Source organism: Balaenoptera physalus, assembly GCF_965194825.1.
Source record: "Balaenoptera physalus genome assembly, chromosome: 3".
NCBI lineage: Eukaryota > Metazoa > Chordata > Mammalia > Artiodactyla > Balaenopteridae > Balaenoptera > Balaenoptera physalus.
Window position 1 is genome coordinate 72,260,300 of NC_138890.1, and position 14,498 is coordinate 72,274,797.

The window sequence follows — 14,498 nt, forward strand, 5'->3', positions numbered from 1 at the left end:
AATTTTTTTTTGATTCAGGTGAGAATCAAACTTTTAAAAAGTTTTAGTGTTTGACTTTACCAAGTAATGGCAAATTGATCTCCAAGAAGTTTATACTAATTTACAAGCCCTCCAGCAATGTCTAACATTTTCAACAAAACTTGAGGTCAACAGATTATGTTTTGCTAATGTGATAGCTTCAAATGGTACCTCACTGTTTTATTTTTCAATTCCCTGGTAACTAGTGAAGTTGAGCATATTTTCATATGCGATTGTCCATTTGTGCTTCTTGCTTTTAAATTGCCTCTTCATATGCTTTATCTACATTTCTACTGTGTTACTGTAGGGATTCTTCACAAATTTGGGACTTATATGTGGTTCCCATAGATTTTGCCAGTCTACGACTTTTCACTTTATGGTTTCGTTTAATTTTTAATGTAGTTAAAATTTGTTTTTTAAAGTCGTTAGAATTATTCATCTTTTTCTGTATAATTTACTGGTTATTTTGTGGTTTTTTTAGAAAAAGAATATATAGGTATATGTATAGCTGATTTCACTTTGCTGTACAGCAGAAACTAACACAACATTGTAAAGCAGTTATAGTCCAATAAAAATCAATAAAAAAAGAAACTGTGTGTGTGTGTGAAAAAAAAAAAAAAAAAAAAAAAGAAACAATATTATGTAAAAATAAAAACTTTCTTTAGCTTTATATCCTAAAAAAAAAAAAAAAAAAAAAAAAGTTTTAGCGTTTGAAATTGTATGGGAAAACTGTTGAATTCAATGCTGAATATTCTAAATAGGGACAGAAATATTTTAACTTCACTGGAGTCACTTCTGTGTCTCCCATCCAAGATAAGATTGGATTTGATAGGAAAATCTAGGGCATTGCCATGACAATTACCAGGCTCAGTCTTAGTCCCACTTAGGCTTTATACAACCCCAACCAGATAAAAAGCAGAGGGCAGTAAGTGGCACAGACAGGTGCTCTCCTCTGCCGCTCGTTATCAGAGTTCCGACTCCAACAGTAAAGAAACATGACATTAAACCTCTTTTACTCAACCCTGGCTGCATGTTAGAATTACCTGAGGGTCTTTTACAAATTCCTTATGCCTAGGCCCCATTCCTAGAGTGTCTCACTCAATTGATCTAGAGTGAGAAGGCTTTTAAAGCTTCCCAGGAGATTTTCATGTGCAACCAGAGTTAAAAACCACTGCACCAGGTAATTATCACAGCAATTCTCAAGATGCCCCCCAGGGATGGCTGGAGGTTGGGAATGTCTTCCAAGTGGCTGACAGTCTGAATTCTTGTGTGTTTGAGTTATTTTATGGTTTGCCAAAAAAAAAAACACACAGAAATATCACATTAAAGATAAATCAGTTCTATCATTGGTGTCCCATCTAAAGGGTAGCAGTGTTTTCATAAATCTAGTTTGGTAGTTTTATAGAGTTTTTTGGGTTTTGGTTTTTTTTTTTTTCATGGAGCAAGAGGAAGTAGGAGGAAAGGGAAGGGAGGGAGGAAATGCAGAGATCACTCAGAGGGTTCTCACACAAGAGTTTGAGAACCTCTGGGTTTAAGGAGCTGGGTCCAGTGTAAGGAAACAGCAGTTGTACAGGACACCACTTGTTTCCCATCATGCCCTTGGGGGAATTTTGAGCTCTATCATAATTATAGTCTTCTACATTATAACATGAAATTGCTAGATTTTTTTTTTTAAGGATCGTGGATCGTAGATCGTAATACTGCCAAGTGACCTAGCTAGCGCACTCTCTCTCTCTCTCTCTCTCTCTCTCTGAAAAAAGCCCCAAATCAATAGAAGGCTCTTATTGCATCTTTAAAGTTTCACAAATAGGTCTTAGGAATCATCCAGCATCCTGTGGTTTCCATAGCTGGACAACTCTTAGATCTTATCAGCCTGCTGAACTGTTCCTTTTTCAGAAACATGTACCATCCAAAATGTTTCTGATATCCTTGCTTTTAACCGCTGTGAGTGAATCAAAGCAGCTAAATTTGATATGAAGTCATCATTTCCTTCAAGATTTAACTCATCTTTCTGGGCTTGAAATACTGAACAAGCAATGCCTTGGCCTCATCCGAATCCTACAAATGTATTTTTCACCCAACAAATTCTATTTCAGTAAGAGACCCATTTTACTGAATAACAACATTGATGGGTAAGTGAGAATATACATACCTCATCTTGTGATGGAAGCCCAGTATCTTGCTCTTGATCATGTTCTGTATATGAACTACAGATAGTTTGAAATGTAGCCAGTTCCTTTCTATTTCCACACTGCTATAGACTGAATGTTTGTGTTCCTCTCAGATTCATATGTTGAAACCTAATTCCCGGTGTGGTAGTATTTGGAGGTGGGGCCTTTGAGAGGTGGAGTCCTCATGAATGGGATTAGTGACTTTATATCTATGAACCAGGAAGTAGGTCCTCACCAGAAACTGAATCTGCCAGGACCTTGATCTTGGACTTTCCAGCCTCCAGAACTGTGGGAAATAAATTTCTGTTGTTTATAAGCCACTCAATTTATGGGATTCTGTTAGAGCAGCCTGAACTGACTAAGACACCATTTATCAACCCAGAGCCTCTCTTTTTCTTTCCAAGGAGACTGGGTCTACATTGATGTAATTAAAGTTCCTCCCCAGGGTTCCTCTGGGACCCTTCACAATAACTGTGCATCCCTTCAGAGTGATGTTGACATTTTCTGGGATATCAACAGTCCAGTTGCTTAGGATGGTCTTCATTCTCACGGTAGATGTGGCAAAGAACTCAAGGTTTTTTGAAATTGATAGAGGTAGGGGTCTTATTTTTGGTATTCTTTCTTTTCTATCATTGTAAAATAGTAGTATTATTATATAAAAATAATTATGTGTTAGTTTTCTAGCACTGTCAATATCGTACCACAAACTAGGTGGCTTAGAACAACCGAAATTTATTGTACACAGTTCTGGAGGTCAGAAGTCTGAAATTAAGGTGTCAGGCAGGGCCCTGTTCCCCCTGAAACCTGTAGGGGAATCCCTCCTCGCCTCTCCCTAGCTTCTGGTGGTTTGCTACCAATCTTTGGTGTTCCTTGGCTTGCAGCCACATAACTCCAATCTCTGTCTTCATTGTCACGTGGTGTTCTCACTACTTGCCACTGCTTTCACAAGACCATCTTTTTTTAATTTATTTTTTGGCTGCGTTGGGTCTTCGTTGCGGTGCACGGGCTTCACATTGCAGTGGCGGAGCACAGGCTCTAGGCACGCGGGTTTCAGTAGTTGTGGCCCGTGGGCTCAGTAGTTGTGGCTCGCAGGCTCAGTAGTTGTGGCGCATGGGCTTAGTTGCTCTGTGGCATGTGGGATCTTCCCGGACCAGGGATCGAACCTGTGTCCCCTGCATTGGCAGGCGGATTCTTAATCACTGTGCCACTAGGGAAGTCCCAAGACCATCTTCTTATAAGTACACCAGTCATGACTTTATCTTAACTAATTACATCTGCAACGACCTTATTTCCAAATACCCTCACGTTCTGAGATATTAGGGGTTAGGACTTAACATATCTTTCTGGGGGACACAATTCAACCTATTACAATATTCAACCAGATTATTTAGAGTTTTTTTAATGTAAAAATCTGAATCTTTAAAGAAATCAATTCATTAACCTCTGCATGCCAAGATAATTTTTGAAGAAGCTGTTTCATTTCTGGTGCTCTTCACAAAAGGCCCAAAGGTGAAGTGAATCTCTGCAATGAAAAGAGAGATCCTTGACGAAAAGAATATGCCCTTGGGACTATTCCTCTATAATTTATCTTCTTTTTTTTCAATTAAAGCAAAGGAGAAAAATGGAAAGAAACTTCTCTCCTAGTTATTTTTTACCAAATTTTAGTTGGGAGCTTATCTTAAAACCTTGAGTTGTGTTGGAGAGGAGAATGTTTTTAGGGAATATGCAAAGTTCCCATCTTTATTACTGTGAAACATGAGAATCTAAAAAGACTGAGGAAAAAAGCCACTCTAATTTTTGAAAGCTATTTTTTTTTCTGTTTACAGTGCTTATGACACCTTGAATTAGAAAGATTTGATGATATAAAATGTCATTCCTCAAGATTTTTTATTGGTAAAATGACGCACATTGTTTTCTATGCTATTGAATGAAATTTTATCCTTCAACGTATTGAATGAAAAAGAGTATGCCTGTCAAGGATCTAATGTCATGAAACCAAAGAGGAAAAGTTCAGATTTCTTCTTTCCTATGAGCTTATAGTAAAAATACTTATGAGTAAAGAGAGAGATATAAATAGGTAGGTGGGTAAATAGCAAAACACTAAATAGTATTTTACTTTTCCAGTGCTGCTGTGACAGAGTAAAGCACTATCCACACAAGCCAAGAAGATAGAGTATTGGAGTCCTCACTTCAAAGAACACATGGGGATGGGGACAGAATGTCTTGATGCACACTGCCCCAGCCCTACGTGAGTGTGGTCATGCCCGTGCCTTGGAGTGACAGGTCCAACTCAAACTGCTATAAGAAAAGACAAAAAGTCTTGTAACTAATTAAACATGACTGGACAAAGTGGCTCAACAATGTTCCCAGGATTCAGCTCTCTCACACCTTCTTTTCCCTCTGCTTTCTTTTGCGTTGGCTTGGCTCTTTACATGGAGACACTTGGTAGGCTGACTCAGCTTCAAGTCCAACAGAAAGGAAACACATTTCTGTAGTTCCACGTGGGATCCCCAAAACTGGAATACTTGTCCATCTTGAACTGTGGCCAATAGGATGAAAGTCCTTATTAGACAGCCTGAGGTCAGTGGCCCCTCCAAAGTGAGGAGGTTGGATCAGCATTACGTGAACTCCAAAGGCTATGTGGGGGAAAGACTGTGCCCTACACACAATCAAGAGCTGCTCCTTGGGGCTCAGAGACTGGGTGAGCAAAAACAACCAATGTCCATTTCACATGAGGATAAAGAATCCAGAAGAGGAAGAGGTCTATTTGGGGAAATGAACTGGACCTTAAGTCTCTTTTTCCAAAGCGGTGATAGACACACAATTAAATTTTACTTTTTCTGTGGTCCATCAGAAGTAGCATATCAAATGGTAACTACTCTAATGCTACAACATGGATGAACCTCAAAAACATTACACAGTTGACCCTCGTGGAGTCAAAACTCCATGTGTAACTTTAAAGTCAGTCCTCTGTATCCACGTTTCCACATATGGGGATTCAACCAACTTCAGGTTGTATAGTACTGTAGTACATACTTATGGAAAAAAATATGTGCATAAGTGGACCGGGCCAGTTCAAACCCATGCTGTTCAAGAGTCAAATGTACTAAATAAAACAAGCCAGACACAAAAGGTCACATATTATATGATTCCATTTATATGAATATCCTGAAAAATACATCCACAGATTCAGAAATCAGATTGGTGGTTGTCAGGCATTAGCTTGAGAGGGGAATGGGGACTGAGCATATTTAATGGGCAGTGGGTTTTCTTTTGGGGTGATGAAAATATTTTGGAATTTGATATAGGCAGTGGTCCCATGACATTGTGAATGTACTAAATGCCACTGAATTGTATACTTTAAAATGGTTAATTTTATGTTATGTGAATTTCTTGTCAATTAAAAAAAAGATCCCTAGTCACTGTGCAAAACTTAATCTGGGTAGAATCCCCGATCTTGTCTTTCTTTCCACCTCTCTATCACTTAAGTGCTGTTGGCATCTAAAACATTTGATCTACACTCGAGAAGTGGCCTCCCCGTCCTCGCTTCTCATCTAAAGCCAGCCATCCAGAAGCCTCCTGGCCATAAAATTTTAGGTGATTTTATAGGACTTGGCCTCTGATCACTCACTCACTCCCCATTCACCCTCCCTGCCCCCAACAAATAGGCAGCTGGTGTGCTTTGGCTTAGGGCATATTCTATTCCTTCATTTTCTGCCTTCTGCTGAGGTGGTACTGTTTTCAGTGCATAAGAATTTAGCTAACACTGCATTGATAAGTTCCAGTTTCACATTTTTTAAATTCCAGGAGAGTCTCAACATATATAGGCCCATAACAACCTTCCCAGAAATGCTCCCAGCAGAGAGTCCAGTCATTTGAAGGATGCCTCTGGTGGGTTTTGCTAAAGGCTTTATTTCTGCCAAATGTCATGTCAAATTTTTAGACTGATGTTTCTAAACTCTGCACAGTTACCAGAAAATTGGTTAGAAACCACAAGGAGTCAAGCAGTTTTAGGAATATTGTGCGAATTTTTATCTGAATCCTGCCTGTGAAACTTCAACAGTTCAAACAAAGACAAGAGTAATTGTTTAAGACATATTTTACAGAGAAAAACAAATTGGTATAGTGGGTATGAATCTCAGCGAATAAATTCAGGGGTGCCAGAAATAAACTTTTCTTCTATAGTCAAACTTAATTTCTATTTAGAAGGCCTGATTCCCCCTGCCCCTCCTAGACAGCAGAAAGTTCTCTTGTTAGTTGGAGACCCTGACCCTCACCCTGGGGTTGTGTCTAAATTCCAAGAGGTCAATGTCAAGCCAAGTTTTGGCAATGGAGGCATCTGGTCCTTGGTTGCAGCCCATGCATGCATAGCTGGGACATCCCCAACCCTGTCTCTTACTTCCATGCCACAAATGTAGACATTGTTACTATTCTGTGATTCTCTGCTGGGTTAGGCCATGGAAACCTACAGAAACCTACAGAGCTGTCCATACCCTGTAGACCTGGACTCTGTGCAGACACTACCTCTCTGTGGCCTTTCAAACTCCTCAGGACTCTTACAGTTACAGGGCCCTTTTTGCCTCAGATTCCTCCTTTTTTACCGTCTCCTTGGGACTCTGCTCAGGAAGAAGATGCAGAGACCCTCCTTCTGGAATTCACCAAACTCTTCTCACATCAACTTCCTCTATCTCTCCCCACATATATCCCCAGCCTAGAAGAATCTTCTAGTAGGGAGTCCAGAACTGCCTAGAGGCTTGAAAGGGGGCAAGGGTAAGGAGGGGGGAAATCAATGTATGTTTCAAAAAATATCGTTTGCTTTGTTGCTTTGAGGATTGCAGACAAAAATACCATAATTTTGCATACCGCTCCCCTCCCCAAATAGTGGATAAAATCCTAGACAAAAGAATGTACCTAGGGCTTCCCTGGTGGCGCAGTGGTTGAGAATCTGCCTGCCAATGCAGGGGACACGGGTTCGAGCCCTGGTCTGGGAAGATCCCACATGCCGCGGAGCAACTAGGCCCGTGAGCCACAACTACTGAGCCTGAGCGTCTGGAGCCTGTGCTCCTCAAAGGGAGAGGCCGCGACAGTGAGAGGCCCGCGCACCATGATGAAGAGTGGCCCCTGCTTGCCGCAACTAGAGAAAGCCCTCACACAGAAACAAAGACCCAACACACCCAAAAATAAATAAATAAATAAATAAATTTATAAAAAAAAAAAAGAATGTACCTAATTTCAAGACATTTACCCTGATTCTTTCCTCTGACCCAAGCTGGAGCACTGGCCTCCTCCTAGCCATCTCCTGTGTTAGCTTCCCTGTTTGTAGGGCCTACCCTATCAAGGAGATGCACTACCACATAGGACACCTGCATACTTATGCACCCAAGCCTCAACATGGTTGTGAAAGGAAGCATGTCCTACCTTGAAAAACACTCAAAATAATGGCTTATGATTCTTAAATAACTGTAAGACAATCTTGACACTCATCTTAATTTAAGGAGAAGAATTTGGTCCAGCAAACATTTATGCCCACACAGATGCCGTGGTGCTCAATTCTCTGTATCATAATTTTGATAAGTGCCATGTAGTAATACTAAATGCGTTTGTATATCGGAGGACGGTGGGCACAGCGTTTGCTCCTCAACTGGATATTAAGCACACAGAGGGCTTGGACCATGTTTTACATTCCATTTTTTATCCCATAACTATTTTATTCTGTGTGCACAATATTGTGCTCTGTTTATAGAAGATGCCTCAAGAAACTCCTGCTAAAGAGGATGGATGAGTGAATATCATACACTATTAAAGCTACAATGATCTTGAAAATTCATCTAGCCTTTTCTGAAGCCTTCAGGCAGGTCACAGGCAAGCCAACTCAAATAAATGAGAACTTTTTTCTTTTCAACCTCCAGCAAAAAATTTTAAATCCATTTTCATAAAATAGTATTAACATGGCATTCAACAACTCTGTCTAAAACTTCCTCACCATATCTAACGTGAATGTGACAGAGAGAAAACACAGGACTGGAGACGAAGCGGTCTGGAGTGGGGCTGGCTCTGCGGCTCACAGAGCCTCGTCCTTGGCTGCATCATTTACCCTCTAGGGATTGTACATGCTTCATCTGTAAAATCATAGGGGTTGACAAGAGGATCTGTAGGCTCACTTACAACTCTGAAATTCTATTAATCTTTATCACGTATGTGCCAGGATATGAATAGTGAGGTTCTTTTAATAAGGCAACTTAACCATGTGGTATTTCTTCCCTTGCTTTGCTGCTTTAAAGGGATAGAATACATACATTTTCTCTTATCCTCCTGGGAGGACCCACCTGCCACCCCAGGATAGGAGAATTCGATTTGGGGTTGCTAGTGCTTCCAGGGTCTATTTTCGAGGGGACCAAAAGTCCATTTTTAAGGAACAAGGGAAAAGATGTTCATAATGAGGGAGTACCTCTGATAAAAACTCAAAGAAAGAGGGGGGATTTCCTCCAGACTAAAAAGAAATCAGGGATATTGGGTAGGGGCCGAGTAGGAAGGGGGTGTTGAAGGAGTCTGTGAACCTCTCCTGAGGAAGTTGCCCAAGAATTTAAAGATAACTATGAGTTCACAGAAGCTAGTGGGAGCCAAGTCATTACCACAACTGCCCAGCCTTCAGTTAGACATGAACTCCCTTACCTGCCCTCCTCTGTTGGTCCTCCTGGTGGTTGGCTAAAGAGAAGCACACTTTGTGGGCACCCAGCACCTCATGACCAAGCACCCATGGGTGCCAAATGCTCTGTTCAGCCTGGCCCCAAATGCCCTGCTCAGACATTCCCTACACAAGGCACCAGGTCACAAGAAAGCCAGGACATCTAGTGGGAGGGAGGTAAAGAAACTGAGACCTCCTGAGCCCGGCACCGGGGTCTGTGGGACCTCCACAGCAGCAGATCCAGCTTTTGTGGAGCCCAAAACATATACAACTGGGGCACCCTTTTTGAGAAAAAGAGTACAACATCACACATACAAAATTAGGTAAGAACATGAATATTTATCTAGACTGAGATGAGCATAACAAATTACAAATTTATTAAAGCTCACAAAACCCGAAAACACCACAAAGTCCAGGAAAATAACAAAATATGTTTTACTCCTTAATTACCTGACACACCTCTATTATAATTGTTTTCTACATTAATTGGTTGAATAATATTTGATTGCCTCTTCATAAGGATGATCTTATAACACTTTTTATAGGGAAAATAGAAAGATAAATCAGTCTTTTTAGTATGGTTGGTGAAAATATTTTTTTGACAGCTGGGATGCAGGAAACACGAGTTCACAAATAGACATTATGGCCATTTTGTAGTCATACTGTAGGTTTGTGCCAACAAGTACAGAAATTCTGATAGGTTCTAAGTTGTGCAATCCCCATCAAAAAAGAAAAAGACTGTATGTGTGGTGTGTTTATAATTGCATATAATGCATTGTAAAAAAACTTCCATAGGCAAGAATGTCCAATTTAACTAGGCATCAATGAGAACCTCATCCTCCACTTAAAATTTTACACATCACTTATACCCAAAAAAAGTGAAAGCAGGGTCTCTAAGAGATATTTGTACACCCATGGTCATAGCAGCATTATTCACAATAGCCAAAAGGTGGAGGGACCTCAAGTGTCTATCAAAAGATGAATGGACAAAGAGAATGTGGTATATACATAAAATGGACTATTATTCAGCCTTAAATGGAAGGACATTCTGACACCTGCTGCAACATGATCAATCTTGAAGACATTATGTTAAGTGAAATAAGCCAGTCACAAGAGGACAAGTATTATATGATTCACAAGAGGACAAGTATTACATGATTCTACTTATATGAGGTACCTAGAGTAGTCAAGTTCAGAGACAGAAAGAATGGTGGTTTCCTGGGAATGGTGGAAGGGGGGATGTGGAGTTATTGTTTAATGGGTACAAAGTTTTAGTTTTGTGTGATGAAAAGAGTTTTGTGGATGGGTGGTGGTAATAGCAGCACGATGTGAATGTACTTAATGCCACTGAACTGGACACTTAAAAATGGTTAACATGGTAAATTTTGTTTTGTCTAATTAACCACAATTTAAAAAAATAAAAAATTTTTATACATCAGATGATTAAAAGAATTTTCCAGAGTAGCTTCTGGCTCTGTGCATTTCAAACATGGTTCTGCTCTACTGTTCACATACTTCCAGCATTGGAAGCTGTAGTAGTACAAGTTCATATCACTGTGTGACCTCTGGCTCTGCACCTTCATGTCATGAGGCCACTGTGGGCAGCAGGAGTATTTCTGGAAGCCATTCCTACTCCCGATGGCTAGGAATAACTTACTACACACAGAAGTGATTGTGACCTTCATAACTATGTCCCACTAAATGCAAACTAAAGGCATTCTTATCTCAACTTCCTCTTATTTGGATCCCAGAGATGCCTTATTTGTTCCTCCACCATCCAACACAAGGGGAAGTGTAACACAAGGGAAGTCGAAGTGGAAAGAAACAGTGATCTGAACTGCATGCAAATGAGGGGCCACGAAGGGTTAGCTTCACTGGCTTCTCAGTAAATCCACCCCTGAATTCCCATTTCACTTAAAATCCTTTCTAGATCGGTATCATTCCCACTTGCTTTGTTCTTACATGATATGTGAACTGCCAGGTCAAAATTCTTTGTACAGTAATCCTTTTGAACAGACATTTTATATCACTTTTTATATTCTCTTCAAATCTACCTAGTCTTTTTAACTTGTCTTTGCAGGTATTGTTTTTCAGATAGTTTATCATGCCTGCATCTGTGTGATCTATCAGAGATTGTGAACTACTTGAAAACAAGAAATAGCTCTATCATGAAACTCAGTAGAATACTACAGGTAATCACATGCTTGATAAATGTATTTAGACAAGGTAATGCATTTGTGCGTGTCTGTGTGTGTGTGTGTGTGTGTGTGTGGAGGAGGGTCTTCTCTGAAAGGTTACCAAATTGTCTTTATCCACCTTTGGTTGTGGAATCCAAAGATAAACACAGAACTCTGCCCAGGGTTTTTAAACTTTACTTTATTTGTGTGTGTGTGTGTGAGTGTGTGTGTGTGTATGGTTTTTAAATTTTACTTTATTTGTGTGTGTGTATGTGTGTGTGTGTGTTTACTACAAAATCTATGTTCATCTGCATCAGATAGGAATTGAGATCAACTGTGAGTAGCAGAGACCTGAAAAAAAGAGTGGTTTAACTAATATTTATTTCTTTCTCATGTAATGGAAATCCAAAGGTGAGCAGTCCAGGGCTGGTGTGGGAACTCCCTTTTGTCAACAGGAACCCAGGCTCCCTTCAACTCTCTGTTCTGACGGTGCTATCCCTTATCCTCATACTTACAAGATGGCTGCCAGAGCACTAGCCCTTTATAGGCCATCCTATCTGCATTCCTAGGAGAAAGAAAAATAAAGGAGGTGGGAAGGCAAAAAAAAAATGTTCTTAGGGTCCTATCACTTTTCTAAGAAATGTTCTTGGAAGTTCTGCTACGTAACTTCTGCCTATATCTTATTGGCCACCCCTAGCTGTAAGGAGTGAGATGGGGAGAAATTTAGAAACATGTTCTTTTGCTCAATACGTGTCTACTCAAAATGAAAACTGGGATTCTAATGCCACAGAGATGGATGGATATTGGATGGATATCCAATGGATGGCTGGATGCATGAATATGGGTAAATTACCACTAGCTCTGCCATAATTCCTCAGGCTGCCCTGATCCGAAGCAAACTGTGAAGAGAAGCATGGGCTGCTCCTTGCCTTTCCTCTCCCCCTCTCACCCCCACTTAGGAAGCAACACCCTCCTACTTAAGAGAAAAAAACAGAAACTCATTTACATTTAGGGGATAATGATGAGAACTTTTAAATGCTGCTTCCCCCAAGAATTTGTTTTAGCAAAGAGCAAAGCCTTGAATTAGAGAAATAGAATCATCATCATACATATTAGGTTTCAATAAGTAAGATATGGATGATTGAGTTTGGGAAAGAGTAACTGCGTTTGGATTCCCTTGTCTCTAAAAATCAGATCACACAAGACAATGTTCCTATTTTAACTTCAGGGTATCTCTGAGTACTAATGATAAATGTGTCACCTACCATGAGTCCTAATGTTTTTTTATTTTTTATTTGCCCATAGCTCATCATTCCCTTGATCATAACTATGTAGTATATACACATTTTCTCCCTGAAATGGGTGAAAGTCTTTTTAACACTAATACTAATTGGGCTCTAGTACTGTGGTTTTTACTGGATATTTATCATTTAAACAGCAGTCAAGGCAGGGGGTCGGGGGGAGCGCCGTGGCAAAGTGCTTTTCATTTTGTGTTTGGTTATCGCTAGCAGGCCCACTTCAGCACATACTCAGGCAATACGTGAGAGATGGTGGGAGACCAGCTCTTTGATTCCACCAAGTCTGTCAAGTGGGCAGAAAATGAGGTTTAGTTTCTCATGCTGCAGTAAAACATATGCTTTAAAAAGGAATACAATTGCCTTTGAGTTACTGGTGCTTTATTTTGAGTACTATGGGGTCTTCAGGCAAATATTTCTGCAAACAGCTTTCAGAAAGGATTGTGATAGCTGGCATTTGTAGAGCATGTTCTGGTTTATAAAGCATTTTCACATTTATTGTCAGTGCCCAACTTTGCGCTGCTCTCAGCTGCCAGCAAATGGGATCTCAGTTTCACGGCTTTGAGATGGCCTCTGGGATATAGCTTTTGATCTCCTTTGCCTCTAGAATGGATACCAGTGGTTTTAACAATGACCTAAATCAGAGGTTCCAGAAGCAAGAGCAAACTGACCATTTCTTGATTTTTTTTCTACCCCTAGATAATGCTCTTCCCTTTGAAGCAAATTGTTCCCTACCAGGCAAGTCAGTGAGGGGACAATGATTACAAAGGAGAGGGATGTTGGAGGGTCAGGATAATTCCTTTTCACCCCATTTTATGCTTTCTGCTGTTCTCATTCCAAGGTGGCCTGACTCAAGACCACTGTAGGCTGACAAATACACCGATGTTTCTTTGGACCATCAATAAATCAATCACTGAACCTCAGAGTTGACAGAAAACTTGAAAGATCTGAAGACCAACCAGCCAGATCTGTATTAGCCACCTTGGAAAGGGACAATTTTCATCTCTTAGAAGGAGCAATAGGATCAGGAGTGGGAGTTCCCAAGGAAAACAAGCAAACAGGGTCACAGAGAACAAGGCTTTATTCCATCCCACATTCTATCCCAGCTTCTGAATATTTAAACTCTCTGGCTATAAAAATGCTCAAGCATCTCTCCCATCTTAAATATATATTCAAGTATCTCCCATCTCAAAAAAAAAAAAAAAAAAGTCCCTTAGATTCTAGTGACTGGAGCTAATGCTAATGAATGGAGCTAATTGGATGATTTTCTCATGCAAAAATCTCCACCCAGGGTTCCACACTCATCACTACTTCCTCACCTCTCATCCAGGGCTCAGCCTATTGAAACCTGGCTTGTTCTCATCACTACTCTCATCCTCATCTCCAATTACTTCCTGTCAACAAATCCAATGCCCATTTTTCAGTCTTCTTATTGCAAGATGGCAGCATTTGGCGTGTTGACATGTTTTACTCTTTTGGTTGTTATGACACTGGACTCTCCCAACCTCCTCAGACCTCCCTATGGCTTGTTCCGACACCTTCCCAAGCGCCCTTCCTGGGATCCCACCCTCCATTTCTTTCTCTCCACACTTACCTGAGTTAGCTCATTCATTCCCTTGCTTTCAATTACTACCTATATGCTGATACTTCTTTAATCTGCACCTACTACCCACATGACTCCTCCAGCCTCAGACTCAGATATGATTTTTCTAAAAGAACGCCTCCAATGAGTTGTCCTAAGACTAAACGTATCAAATCCCTTTAAACCATTGTCCTCTCTACCCCCTTTTCGTATGATGGTCCTGCCATCCTCACATTCACCCGAGCTTCCGCTTTACTCTTCACTGGCCCTACATCTAATCTTCCACATATATCTTGACCCATCTCTTCTTTCTATTGCTGCTATTATAGCTTTAGTTCATATCTCTGTCACCTGCTGCTTGAACAACTGCTACATCTCCTAACTGATATGCACACTTGCATATTCTCCTGCCAGAGTGGTTTGTTTGAGATGAAAACCTAAGCAACAGGAAAAATCCAAGAGCCTTACTGTGGCACAGATTCTCAGAGTTTTAGTACCAACTGCCTTCTCCAACTTCACTTGATCCTCCAGCAAAATAGAGCTGCTGGGAGCACTCAGGACTCATTACAG

At 40.5% G+C, this 14,498-nt stretch overlaps 1 protein-coding gene and 1 pseudogene across 6 annotated transcripts in view; both read right to left on the reverse strand.

Annotated features, from left to right (window-relative positions):
* MEGF10 (multiple EGF like domains 10) overlaps positions 1 to 14,498 on the reverse strand; it is a 363,967-nt gene that overhangs the window by 273,482 nt on the left and 75,987 nt on the right. The window lies entirely within an intron of this gene.
* LOC309658873 (large ribosomal subunit protein uL6-like) lies at positions 724 to 8,505 on the reverse strand (annotated as a pseudogene). The gene is made up of 2 exons: positions 2,555 to 8,505; positions 724 to 2,269 (listed from the first exon to the last, which is right to left on the reverse strand). The product of its transcript is annotated as a large ribosomal subunit protein uL6-like (transcript).